The following is a 14,940-nucleotide window of genomic DNA, read 5'->3' on the forward strand; positions in this document are numbered from 1 at the left end:
GTGGGGCTGCAGAGACAGAAAACCGTCAGAGTGGGTGTTTGACTAGAAAGTGGAGCATTTTCTCCCTTTCAACAAGAGCAACTACATATTCCTTCTACTTGAAATGCAAGCTTAACATTGAAATTATTTTACAGATAAAAGGATAAAATGTGATGAACCCGAGTCACCAAGACATTCAAGTTAAGTGATAGATGATATGCATTTGTCGATGGCATAAGGCCAGAATTACTACATTACACTTTAATACCTTTCTTTGAATGAATCAGAACTGACTATTTCAGATTAATCCCACCCTAACTATATAGACGGTCATCCACAATGTTAAAGTTTATGAGCACTAAAAATAGCCCAAGAGCTTTCCATAACATTCCTCTCTGCCAATCGGTATCCCCATTTGTATTTGCTCTTTGGCATTTGTCCTCCTCAATCATCTTAACCCTGTGCACTGAAAACACTGCATGAATCTCTGTACATTAGGGAGTTAAAGAGCCAATTAGATGTTAATAAGACCAATATAATGAAATATTCTAGAGAAAATGTTAAAACATATATAGACTATAGAAAACCAGGTAGATATGATGGCTCATAGCAACCAGCACCCGCTGTGAACAATAAGAGCTGACTGAAATATTAGGTAAATAAAAAAAAAAAATACAAAAATGGCAAGAGGTCACTTTAAAGCAGTGGTTCCCGAAGATTTTCTTCTGGGCCCCCCTTTGGATTACAATAAATCCCCCCCCCCCCCCAAAAAAAAAAAATCAACTGGGCACACACATCCTTATACCAGATATAATAATAAGTATATGAGAAGAGGATTCTTAGTTGTCGGTGTTATTTTAAACATATTTCTTTTTTTTTATTTGTAACAATATTTAACTTTGCTATCATCAATACATTAAAAAAGCCTGAAAATGGAGTGAAAACATTGAACAGCTCCCTGAGAGTTTCTTCTTTGTACTTTAATCCTCCCATCTTTTCAGTGGCTGTAGTGAGCCTGCTTGTTGCTGCAGATCTTCTCAAATCTGGGTTGCAGTGTCACAACTGTCCATTATGCTCAGTCAAGCAAGCAGTTTTTTTTTTTCCTTCATTTATCCATACCGCTTCCTGCGCCCCCCCTGCAATGGCATTGCGCCCCCCCTAGGGGGCGCGCCCCACACTTTGGGAACCACTGCTTTAAAGTAAGGTATAATGTGTTGGTTAATACGCGTTTCTTTTGTTCATTTTAATTGATGTTAATAGCTAGATATATATTATATCGGACGGCCATAAATCGTTGTATATTGCCACCAAAAAATACCAAAGCATACAGAATTTATTTAGCCAACAAATAATGATTAGGATTAGTTTAGGATATCAGAGTTATCAGGCACACTAAAAATTAGAATATCTAAAATTGCATTTCTTTAATATTTTAAAAAAGGAAAACAACCGGGAACTAATCAGAATCATATAACGTTGCGTGATGCCCATCCTGGACTAACACCAATATAGATAGAGCTGTTAAACTATTACCTTTCTTGCCCTCTACTACTACTATGTTCTCTCTCACATCAACCCTTCAGTTAGGTTTAGAGCTCCTGAGATAAATACATAATAAACATTGGAAAATGTAGTGATCCAAACAGCCTAAAATGGACTTTGGCTACCCTAATTCTGAGAATGTGCATATAACAGCAATGTGAAGGGGGAAGAAAAGACAATCAGGTTTGTTTTTGCCAAGCTAGTAAAATGAAAATTGTGCTTTTGTGAAAATAAAGCACAGATCTCCATAATGAATGTAGTATTGTGATAGTGATCCCCTTAAAAGTCTATACAATCTCTACATAACCCAGGATATTTTAAGATGCACATTCTAAGCAATTTTGGTCTGTGTGTGATATGTGTTGCCCCATTTGAGCCACTGTAATGCATGTAAATAATCATTCATCATAGTAACTGAAGCAGTGTTAGCAAGCATGAGGCCCTTTCTGTTCATACACACCGCATATTCCCATGTTTTTCAATTAGAGATCAATTCCTACCGTTTGTTCTTTTTTTTCTTTTTAAGTCCGATGCTGACACGGCTTGCTTTGACATCAGTCTAGCCAATTCCCGATATGTCCTACCAAATTTTAGGGATATTTTTAAAGACAATCTTGATTTTCCTTCCTCCATTTACATTAAACTATACAGGTCTAAATATAAATGAGAAAAAAAAAAAAACATCTATCAACAAAACACACACAACAGTACCAAAGCAAAGCAAAAGCTGGGAGCAGCAAAGCATGCAGCTTCACATATGGCTGCTAAATGCAGTAATGAATCAGCAAATATCCATCAGCCAAAGCCCATGCAAGAAAAATAAATCTATCTCAGAATATTGGCTTGCTGTTGTATGGGTCTACCTCTAATTAAATGCCTCAAAGTATATTTTCCCAATAAATAAACTAAGGTATGAATATACTTTACTGGCAGGTTGTCAGCAAAGAACTAGAACTGCTTTAAAATATAAGACCAACTAGAAGCTAGCAAGCATTAGCCTATAACCTTTTTTTTTCCACAAACTAGCTTTACTTAGATAAATCATTAAAATATATTTGTGTTGATATAACAGAGAACATGATTCAAATCTAAAATCATTTGCTGCAAAGTTTTGTATACAAGTACCTGTACAGAAACTGTCAAAGGAAATTAGTCATTGTTTCTCTAAATAGCAATGGCCTAAGAGTTGTGTAAGAAATCTACCCGGTAATGTAATATTTACAACACTTATAACTCTGAAGACACTCTAGTATAAGCTGGTAGGTACTGCAGCAAAACAACAACTACATTGGGAGCAGGTACGCCATTGTAAAGGTTTGATATTGAATCTCACAATTGAGAATACGATAAAAGTGAAACCATATGCAAGTGCTCTGTAACACACGTTGGTGCTAGCAAGACATGTCTATTATATTTCACTGCCTTCTCAGAGAGGTACACAGAGAAAAGACAAAACCAAAGCACTGAAATCATTAATTTCCAAATACAAACTGACAACTTTATGAGATACACTGCATACTTAAACTGGTTAATATCAACAGTGAATTAACTCATCACATGGCAACAACACATTAAGGCGTTTAGAGGAGGCAGATGCTATCTGCCTAAAAACAAGCCTAGCATCAGAATAAAGAACAAGCAATAACCAGACAATGAACATAGCATGACTGTGCCTTATCAGTTGGTATAAACATGTCAGATATAGACAGTTTACACTTAAAGCTATGTCTCAGATTCAGAGAGAAATGTATGAAAAGAAAGAAAGTACCTATTGTATGGATGTCTTGTTGTTCTAAGAGGAGAATGATCAGCCTGATTTTCAAATACCTCTATAACAAGCCAATATATGTGGAATACGATCTTTGAATCCAAAAGTTGTCTAACTTTCAAGCAGAACGGCAGGATTAAACTACATTGACTGCCTTGGAAGACCAATAATATGAATCACAACCTAAAATTTCCCTTCCGAATGGTTTTCGAACTCTTTTAGATTTGGTGGAACCGGACATTTTTATCATAGATGTCAAGGTTAGAAATTTGTACAAATGGCGTAATGCGGTTTTGCCAGTATGGACCCGGAATCCTGAGGAATGAACTGAGGGCACTCTGAAGCCAAACCAGGTAGAAGCAAGAGTCATCCACTTTTAACTGTCCAAAACAGATCCAATAGCCCATACCTTCATAATAATAATGTGTAATCCTCTTTACATAACAGGCTAGTTCCACATAAAGGGGAAAAATAAAGCAACTCCAAGAGTTTATAGAGCTATAAAAATCTGTGGCCGGCTAAAAGCAGAGCAGCAGCAGAGAAATGCAGCTTGTCTTTCTCTGTTGAGCTAATGACCTTTCTAACCCCAGCAGAGCTCCATTTCCTGTTGCAAACTGAGGGTATACCATAATTCTCTGGTATCACTTATGGGAACAGGAGAAAAGTCTCAGCAGCACTAATGGGAACCGGATGACACAGGCAGATTTGGGGGGTTTGGTGGCGCTGCAATTATCAGTCCTTATAAAAATGACATCCAGGACTACCTAAATGATGGCACTGGTGATATGATAAATATTGACACTATTTATATGAGACTGAGATGGTTGCATTAAAAGCCCGCAGTCAACTTAGAAAATAAAATATGTCTGAATCACCAACTAAAAAGGAAACATGAACAACATGTATTAAATACACAGGGTCAGGAAAAATGCAGATCCATATATATACATATATAAATATATAAACAGAGAGCAAGTTCAGGGGAATCAATAACATGCATCAATGCATCTGCAGTGTAGTAGACCCGAAGCTTCTAAAAGCTACAACACACTCAGTGTCTTAGTGAAAAACACCACCAGCACCACTGCAGTGTTTTCCTGATCACTAGTACTGCACCAAAGCAAAAGGCATCGTCTCTATCCCAATGTTATTAAAAGCCATTCTCTTATACTCTATTCTACACATTATATCACAGTTCCACACAACCAAACATGCATAAGCAAACATGTTTTTAAGCTTGTAAATAAATACACATACAAGGTAATAACTGATGATATTTAGTAACACACATCAAAACAATCTAACATGTTCATAAAGCTGGGGGGGGGGTTTAATTCATTGCTCGCCCTCCATTGCTCCATTTTGCCTCAGTTCTGGAAGAGTGGAGCAAATGGCCAACACTTTATGCTTCAAATCCATGCCTCTGTGCAGAGCTAATGGAAAAGCAGACCGACTGGTGGTGTGTTAGATCAGCTGCCAAATGAGCACCAGTGAGCCGTTTAAAATGGGTCCACATTTGGATGTTATTAGGTGCATTCCCTGGAGATCTGTAATCTTAATTACTGTCTGGGAAGTATCCCTGTAATGTAAGCAAATAACAACCCCACTACTTAATATGGGTAAACAATATGTAATCAGGACAAGCCATGCTAAATATAATATATTTTAAAAAATCAACTTAATATCAATATTACTCTCATCACAAACACAGGAATATAATGGTTTAGGTTTATCCCCAATGAATCACTGCCTCCTTCAGAACCTCCACAACATACCCAGCAAAAAAAGAAAAACATAAAATCTACAAAAAAAAAAAACACTACATTATTACATAACAATGAAACAGCATATTCGCATTTTAAAGTATTTGACACTATGAGTAAATAAATATCCTGCAAATTGACCTTTTTTCGTAACATACTGGATGAAACCATGGGAGCCAATGGAGTCAGTTTGTTGTTGTTAACATGTTAGCATTGCAGGGTTGGTAACCTGAGACTTACCTCCGTCTGAAGTCGAATTTAAACAGTCCTCAGGACATTAAACGTTTAGTCTATGCCGCAACATTTTCGATTGTTGCTGGATGCTCCCATTTGTCGCCGTCGGTTCAACATAAATTCCGGAGACATCCGCATAAATAAGCTGGTAGGGACCGTTGCAGCTAAACCCAGCTCACCAGAGTCGCTTGGTGCTAGCGCTAGCCTGTAGACCAACAAACAGACGTCCAGAGAAACGAAGACTAAAATATCCAAGAAAACTTGAGTTCGGCGCAGCTATTTCATCTTCACCACAAGCTAGGGACCTTTAGGGGTCCATTTGTAGAACTGAAGGCTTGTTCGGGTAAACGTAAAGCCTCAAAATAGTATATTTCTGATTCGCTTTAATCCTCTCCGCCAACCCATTCGAGCGGTTTTCAAGCTACCTTTGACTTCAGTGTGTAGACGCTCCAGACGGAAATGCATCCGGGATGAAAGGAGCGTTCTGATTGGCTCTCACGCTGTAGGCGGATACTCCTACTGCAATGGGAAACTGACGCCATTTTGGATCCGTAAAGGAAGCCGAGCCGAGTTAAAACTACAGAAGAACGGGGTTCCAACGTGGCTGAACTCAGCTCACAGTTTCAAACGCAAAACACCACACTCCATTATGTAGTTGGAGGCCTGAGAAAAGGAAATGGAGTTCAGGCATTGGGTAGGCTTGGTTTATAACTTAGTTAAAACTGCAATAGTTATATCTCATTTCCCAAAACCTATTATGAACTTTGCACTGCACACAGAAAGGCGGTTAAAATATTGCCAAACACTAAATGTATTTCAATACATCGTATCAATAGTAAAAAACAGCAACGTCTGTGAATAGTTACATGAAGGCTATCTCGGATAGTTACACAATAAACGTGTCTAAAACGCAACAACGACGAATTGTTGTAAATACAATTTTTGTGTAATAAAATTTGTTTTACGATGACTAGGTATGGGATTAATGTTCAAAATGATAGTCGGAAATAAGCTCTTACGGTGAATCTAAAATTTAAGCTATACATGCTTGTGTCGTTGAGCTTAAGGCGGGACATCAAGGTGTTTAAATCAGATACACCCCTGGTCAAAATAAACTGCAAAGTTATGAAACGAGCGTTCTCATTGGTCGAAAGAAAAAAAATCCCTCAAACCGCTCAAACTGACCTGTACACATACTGAAAGCAATGTGTTATGTATTTACTGACAGATAGCACACAAACTTATATAAAATGTATTTATCTTCAAGAATAAATCTCAACGTAGTACTTGGACACACACACACATATATATATAAATATTTAATATTATTTGTAAATAATTATTTATATTATACGTCTAGTCAAAGCACTGATAGTAATATATATATATATTAATTTTTTCATATTTTTTTTTTACAAAAAGTTCACAGATATATTTCAGTTAAACTTCTAATCGTCATCATGTCAGCTTTAAACAATGGTGCCCTCTGCTGGAAGACGGGCACACTGTAACCTTAAGATGAAAAAGTAAATTCAACTTGTTGAGAATTTATCGTACTGTCTAATATCTTATTATAACACTGAAATTTAAGTAAAATGCTTCTTTAACAAGAGATTGTTATTCCAAGGAAGTTATTATTATAAACTATATTCTTGTCAGTATAGTTTATAAACATTCTAAACTTTCTTTAGACACCAAATGTTCTTTTGTTCGTTTGTTTTAAATGTATGATTTTCTGCTAAAGAGTAACCTTAATTATTCATAGCAAAGTTTTAGGTTGTCAGGAATTTATAATAATAGTTACAAAAGGTATACAGATTATAAAAGGTGTTTATCAGCTAATTAAACAATTAAATTTAATTAAATTTATCTATATAGCGCCAATTATTTATATAGCGCCACAACACATGTAATCTCAAGGCACTTTTCAGGGAAAAAAGTCAGATTGGATAAAAGTTTCGGACAAAGAAAACCAGTTGATTGCGTCGAGTCATTGCATTTTACATACTAAGTGGTTTTGCTATATATTCGTTTGCCGTCTATATAATTCAAGTACTTTAATACAGATCAAATATCTCCACTGGTCATTAGAATGACTGCCTGAAGACATTTAATTACATATTTAGGTTTGAAATAACAAAAAATCAGTACATTTTAACTTATTGTAGCTCGTCTGGTGGAATAGCTGTAGTAACTATTGTAATGATGCCAGTTACGCCGAGCTATTGCCGTCAACAGGTTTATTAAGCAAAACGAGCTGTTATTTCTGAGGCCACAGCTCACGCCCCTCACAACATGGCTAGCATATACACCAACAACGATAGCTCTCTAGTTAGCCTTCTCAACCCGCTTAACACTTCCGGTCTTGGAACCGCTGCTCTCCCAGCTCCCCCCCCACGCGAACCAACAGGCCTATCGCATGAGAGCAGGAGCCAGCAGAGTCAGGCAAAGGAAACACATAAGGAAGGGAACAGAAAACACATAACCATATGGACCCCAATAAAACAAAACACAGAATCATTACACTACCCCCCCACTACAGAGTTCCTCGCCCACGAGGGAACAAACAAAATCATCGAACCGTCTTGGGGCCCTTCTAGCCCGCCGTAGGCGGCCCCCCCTGCGATGTTTCAGACTGCACCGCAGGGACGTCACTCGGCAGCAGCTGTGTGGCTTCTTTGGAGGCTGGTGGCGATACTGCCACCCCCAACTGATGGTTTCCCAGGGCCTGTGGAGCAGCCCCGCTTCGGTAGGGGGCCAGTCTGTCTCTGTGCAGCGCTAGTTTCCTCCTGTTCAGGGACATCTGCACCCTGTAGACGACCTCCCCCATACGCTCCAACACCCGGCAGGGACCAACCCACTTACTGTCCAACTTTGGGCAGCGGCCCTTCTTCCTCTGGGGGTTGTAAACCCAGACCAGTTCCCCTGGGGTAAAGTGTCGGCCCTTTGCCCTCACATCATAGTTCCTTTTTTGACGCACACCAGCTTCCTCCTGCTGCCTCCGAGCGAACGCGTGTGCCGTCTCCAACCTGTCCTGGATCTTTCTAGCATACTCAGGACAAGCTGGAGCAGCAGGCGCATCCGGGGGGCGCCCGAAAGATAGGTCAGCTGGCGTGCGCAGCTCCCTCCCCAACATGAGGAGCGATGGTGTGCAGGCTGTGGAGTCCTGCACAGCTGAGCGGCATGCCATCAGCACCAGTGGGAGGTGCTCGTCCCAGTCCCGCTGATGCTCCGCTGTGAGAATGGCCAGCTGCTGTCCCAAGGTGCGGTGGAGTCTTTCCACCAGGCCGTCACTCTGGGGACGTAGTGGTGTTGTCCTTGTTTTCTGAATGCCAAGACGGCTGCACATGACAGAAAACACCCGTGACTCAAAATTTCTGCCCTGGTCACTGTGAATAATGTCCGGTACCCCAAACCTGCTAATCAACCCTCCTACCAAGGCATCTGCCACTGTCTCTGCTTCCTGGTCGGGGATGGCATAGGCCTCTGGCCATTTTGTAAAATAGTCAATAGCCGACAGAACATAGCGGTTTCCTTTGTCAGAGCGTGGTAGTGGGCCCATGACATCCACCGCCACCCTCTCCATAGGGGCCCCTACTACGAACTGTTGCAGCTGGGCATGTGACTGGCCTGGAGGTCCCTTCCGGGCTGTGCAGGGGTCACAGTGACGACAGAAGTCCTCTACATCCCTCCTGCACCGACCCCAGTAAAAACCCTGCCGGAGGCGGCGGAGAGTCTTTGTGACCCCAAAATGTCCAGACCCTGCGGTTCCGTGCATCGCTTGCAGGACAACCTCCTGCAGGCCTTTGGGGACTACGATCTGCCATCTCTCCTCTCCTGTGGCAGGCTCCTTCCATGCCCTCTGCAGCACCCCCTCCTCCAGGCGCAGCACCTCAAACTTGGACCACAGGCCTTTGGTTGCTAGCGAAAGCCCGGCAACCTCCTCCCATGGCGGCTTTAGCTGTCTCTCCAACCACTGCACCACGGGCTGGATGTCGGGATCCTGGTCCTGCTGCTGCCTCCAGGTATCGGTGTCCACAGCCTGCAGCTCTCTGCAGGAAACCAAGCCACTCTGACATGATACTGGCTGGCTCAGGTTCAGCTGCTCCTCCTCCAACCTCTCCCTCCGGTCACAGTAACTGCATCCCTCCATAGCGCAGGGCCGCCTGGAGAGAGCGTCAGCATTAGCATGCTTAGTTCCAGCCCTATGGACAACCGTAAAATTGAAGGTTTGCAGCTCTTCCAGCCACCGGGCCACTTGGCCTTCGGGTTCTTTAAAGGACATCAGCCACTGGAGAGCAGAGTGATCGGTCCTTAAAGTGAAAGGCAGGCCGCAGAGGTAGTACTTAAAATGCCGCAGCGAAAGTATCACCGCCAGCAGCTCCCGCCTTGTAACACAGTAACGTTTTTCTGCCTTGTTAAAGGCCCTGCTGAAGTAACCCACCACTCTTTCTCCTTCGGGGCTCACCTGGGCAAGGACGCCCCCGACCCCCAATCCACTTGCATCGGTGTCGAGAATGAAGGGGGGGGTGGGGTCAGCTGGAGCAAGTACTGGGGCTCCAGTCAGAGCCTGCCGCAGGCAGTCGAATGCCCCCTGGCACTGTTCTGTCCACGCATACTCCTGGTTCTTCTGGAGGAGTTGGAAAAGTGGGGCTGCTATGCTTGCAAATCCTCGCACGAACCTCCTGTAATAAGAGGCTAACCCCAGGAAACTCTTAAGATCCCTCTGCGTAGTGGGAATGGGCCAATCTGTCACCATCTTCACTTTCTCCACCATGGTGCTGATGCCCTCTCTCCCAATCTGGTGGCCCAGAAATGTCACCTCCTGCTGCATGAAATTACATTTATCTGGGTTGAGCTTCAGGCCTGTGGCTCTAATTCTTTCCAGCACCCGACGAAGAGAGCCCAAGGCTGCTGCAAAAGAGGTGCCGTGGACCAGTATATCATCCAGATATACTAGACATTCTTGGCGGGGAATGTCAGCCAACACCCGGTCCATCAACCTGGAAAAGGTGGCTGGTGCATTACACAGTCCGAATGAGAGGACTTTGAACTGCCAGAGTCCCCGCCCTGTACAAAAAGCAGTCTTTGGTCGGGCACCCTCTGAGAGGGGAACCTGATAATAGCCGCTGCGGAGATCCAGGGAGGAAAACCAGCTGGAACCAGACACCAGATCCAGCGACTCGTCCACCCTAGGCAACGGGTACGAGTCTTTTTTTGTCACCCCGTTCAGCGGCCTGTAGTCCACACAAAGGCGCCACTCCCCATTCTTTTTGGGCACCATGACTACAGCCGCTGCCCAGGGGCTCTCAGACGGCTCAATAATGCCCGTTTGCAACAAACTTAACACGGCCTTGTCACATGCGTCTTGCCGGGCCAGGGGGAGACGACGGGGCCGACATTTAATTGGTGGGGCGTCCCCCGTCAAGATGTCATGCTCCACTAGCTGAGTCCGCCCCACCTGGTCATCGTTTAAGGCAAAGCTGTCTTTAAAGTCCACGAGCAGCTGCCACAGTTGCTTTTGTTGTTGGGTATCCAAACCCCTACAGTTCTCTGCCCAGATCTTCCGCACCACGTCCAGTGATGCATCTTCTGTTGCACCCTGAAGCATTGACTGACAGGCTGTAGGCCCCGGTGAGACTGGATCTGGGACTGTGGAACCGAGCTGGATTAGGGGCCCTTCCTTAAACTTCCATGTCCCCCCTCCCAAGTCCAGCTGGCACCCTGCAGCCCTTAAGAAATCCAGCCCCAAGATACACCTGTCTTGCACCTCTGCTACCCACACTGGATGGGTGATGGATCTGCCCCCCACAGTCACAGTCAATGCCCCCCTCCCTAACATAGGTGCCATGTCCCCGGTAACTGTGCGCAGCTGTACCGTAGTGGGCTGAATCCGGGCCCAGTCCGACACTACATCGGGCCTCACCAGTGTTACTGTGGACCCAGTGTCAATCAGAGCAGTGCAGGAGACTCCTTCCACCGTGACAGGGACGTAGCAAAAGTCGCCGACACATGTGCGGCCAACCACTGGAACCACGGCCACCCCCCTGTGGCAGTCATCCAGTCCTGGGGCCGTTGGGGCCTGGGTTCCCTGACCGCGCTGTCGGAGGCTGTCAGACGGTGATTCAGACGTGGAGGCTACAGCTGGGGTCCGCGACGCCTCCCCTCTGCGGCCCGTGTCGTTTCCCTGCTTCCTGGATGCTTTAGGACATCGTCTGAGGAGATGTCCCGGTTGACCACAGCCCCAACTAGGGGTGTAAATCACATCCATCATGGCGATTCGATTCAGTATCGATTTCCTGAACCAACGATTCGATTATTTTCGATACTCAGGAATACACCACGATTCGATTAATCGATTAATCGGTTATTTTTTTTATTATTATTTTATTATTTTTTTTTTTACACCTTACAGGCTAAAGAAAGTTTCAAGTTTGAAATAAATCAATGAAAGCTGTAATATCATTATGCATTTTCTTTAGAAACAACAGCAAATAACAGAAGTAGAAAAGTTGCATCAAAAAATACTGCAAAAATACTGCACAATATCAGTGTAATGAGTTCAATGCAATACCTCGGCTCCAGAGAAACTGTCCAACATATTTTTTTAGAATGTAATAAATATACTCAGGAAAGAGCGATGTTGCGTAGAGAGTTAGACAGGAATAAAAATAAACTAGATATAAGGAAATTGTTTCAAAGGTCATCTGGGGATGTAGTTTTTGGTAGTATTTTTAATTTTCTAAGAAGAACGGGTATTTTAGGGAGAATATAATAATTTGTCTGGTCCATACTCCATTCTGGAAGGTGGCGGTAATGCACCTATAAGTTGTTTGCCAACCGCCATTAAATAAAAGAAGAAGAAGAAGAAGAAGAAGGCTCCAGTGTCGACGTCACCGCCCCCTTGAGAGACGCTGCACCTCTCCCAGATTGTAGCTGATTGCAAACAGTGCACCAGACAGGAGGCCGGCTTGTTTTGTTTTTATGACCGAAATTGCGGAAAACAACTCGTGAAGTTCGACCCGCTAGAAGAGCGAGGTGCGCGAGACCGCTGGGACCCTTTTTCCAGCTGAATCTCCGCTCTTTTTGCCCCATTGTCCCTCTGTCGTCGGACTAAACTCGCCCCCACTTCCTCATCGCCTCGGCCGTATCTAGACCCACAGCGTGTAGCCCAGACCACGCTTCAATACTGAGCATAATTTAAAAATGTCTGTGTCAAGCTTGCTGCAACAAACTGCTGTAAGAGTATAACCAGGAAGCGCGGTAGGAGGGTAAAATAGGTTTAGCGGCACCGCAGCACGGGAGGGAGAATTACGCCCAGGAGCAAATGGATAAAAATAGACCGGAGGAAAAAAAAAACATGAATCGATTATCTTGCGGACGTGTCGATGCATCGGATCGTCGGCTTTTGGATCGATGCATCGATACAAAACGATTATTATTTACACCCCTAGCCCCAACACAGGGCAGGGGTTGCAGATGAGCCCTGTGCTGACTGCAGGGAGACTGCTCGAACCAGCTCAGTTAGTTCTGAAACCCACGCAGGCTTCTCCTGGTCCAGTTGTGTCGGTTTTGCAGCCCTGCAAGCTGGAGGTTGTCCGCTCTGATCACCTCCTGCAGTTGCTCCACAGAGGCACTCCCTCTCCATTGCTAAATCTAGCGCCTCCTGTAGGGAGGCTGGGTGTATGAGCTGAACTTGCATCCGTAGCTCCGGGGGAGACAGAGCTCGAATAAACTGATCCTTTGCCAGTTCATTCTGTACACTTGAGGGCATGTGTGCATACGCTCTGCGTGTAAGGCTCTCAATGTCATTAGCTAACACTCGCAGAGGTTCACCTGCCAGCCTGTTCCTGGTGGACAGTTTATTTTTAAAGACATCAGGCTGTACACATTGTCCAAACCGCCTCTTTAGTGCTCCAACCAAAGCATTGTAGTCCTTCCTGTCCTCCGACCCCAACAGCAACAGGCAATCCAGTGCATCATCTTGTAAGCAGAGAGCTAGCTGCAAAGCTTTATGCTCTAATGTCCATCTTCCTGCCTGAGCCAGCAGTTCAAACTGCGCATGGAAGGCCTCCCAGTTCGACCTACCGGTGTACTTGGGCGTTTTCAGCGGTACAGCAATGTTATGTTCGCCGTCGGCGGTTGGTCGTTTGGTGCATGGCGCGTGTTTTGAAGCTGCTCTGCTTGTGGAGAAATGTCCTGGGCCGTGAGTAGTGAGGAAACAGGAAGCGATTCTTGTGGGATGGAAGAGGGAAATAGTGACAATGAAGGTTGGAAGATAGCAGCATCAAAAAATGAGAAAAAGCGGAAAAAACAGAGATCAGTTAAAGGGGAATCTAGTTCAGAACAATCCAGTGATGATCAATCCATACATTCCACAGCACAACAAAATGAATTCAAAGTCATATTCAAAGTCGTTAATCAGGCAGACTCTTTTACAAACTGGAATCCGGTTCACTTAACAAAAACCATCAATAAACTTGTTGGAGAAGTCAGAGGTGCCAGAATTCTGTACAGTGGAGACCTGCTAATTAACTGCAGAGACAGCGCCCAGCAAGGCAAAGCAATACGTATTAACAAAATTGACGGGATAAGAGTTCAGTGCAGCCTAATGGAGAACAAAAAGATCAGCAGGGGAGTCATTGGAGGAGTTCCTCTGAAAATTTCTGAAAAAGAGATTCTGGAAAACATAAGCGGTGCAAAAGTAAAAGAAGTAAAACGGTTAAAAACAACAAGAAACGGAGAAAGATCTGACAGTTTATCTGTACTAATTAAATTCGAGGAAGAGCAATTACCAAGCAAAGTATTCATCGGTTACATCAGTTACAATGTCAAAATCTACAATCCACCACCATTGAGATGTTTCAAATGTCAAAAATTCGGACACATTGCAGCAGTTTGTAAAGGGAAACAGAGGTGTGGAAGGTGTGCAGGAGAACATGAATATGGTAAATGTGGAAAAGAAGCTAAAATAAAATGCTGTAATTGTGGTGGAGAACATACTGCTGCTTATCGCGGCTGTGAAGCAAGCAAAAGGTCTGAAGAAATAAAAAAAATGAAATTTGAGCTTGGAATAACTTATGCTGAAGCTGCAAAAAGGATCCCATCTCAGTCAGAAAAACCCAAACCTACAGTTCAACACACGGCAAATTTCAAACCTCTAGAGAAATCTCCAAAAATTGATGAAGACTCACTAATTGTTAAAAAGACAAATTTTGTTCTTTTCATGGTGGAAGTGATTAATTGTACTGCTCAGACGACAAAAAAAACAGAAAAAATCAAAATAATAGTGAAGGCTGCAGAAAAATATCTGGATGTTAAAGATATGAACTGGGAGATGGTTGGAAGCATGATGGAAAGACCAATGGGACCATCAGAAACTGGCAGAGGTACGATGACCTAGAGTAAATTAAAATTATACGGGCAAATGTAATTTAGTATAATTTAGTATTATGTGGGTTTAAGTTACACAGGTTATTTTATTGTATTTTTTTATTTTTTTATTTTTTTTTTTTTTTTTTTTTTTTTTTTTTTTTTTGGGGGGGGTGAATCGTTTCCTGTTTCCTTGCTTTACTCCATATCAGTTGGTGGCGGTAATGCACATTTCACAAGTTTGCCAACCGCCATAAAATCTCATAAGAAGAAGAAGTATGT

The 14,940-nt window shown here is 43.3% G+C and overlaps 1 protein-coding gene across 3 annotated transcripts in view; it reads right to left on the reverse strand.

Annotated features, from left to right (window-relative positions):
- ankrd11 (ankyrin repeat domain 11) overlaps positions 1-5,731 on the reverse strand; it is a 126,560-nt gene extending 120,829 nt beyond the window's left edge. For all 3 annotated transcript variants that reach the window (XM_038283887.1, XM_038283888.1, XM_038283885.1), the window contains exon 1: positions 5,293-5,731. The gene's annotated coding sequence lies outside the window, so the exon portion shown is untranslated. The remainder of the gene's footprint in view (positions 1-5,292) is intronic.
- Between the last annotated feature and the right edge of the window lie 9,209 nt (positions 5,732-14,940).

This window comes from Cyprinodon tularosa, unplaced genomic scaffold (genome assembly GCF_016077235.1).
Source record: "Cyprinodon tularosa strain WSP-4 unplaced genomic scaffold, ASM1607723v1 ctg197, whole genome shotgun sequence".
NCBI classification, from domain to species: Eukaryota; Metazoa; Chordata; class Actinopteri; order Cyprinodontiformes; family Cyprinodontidae; genus Cyprinodon; species Cyprinodon tularosa.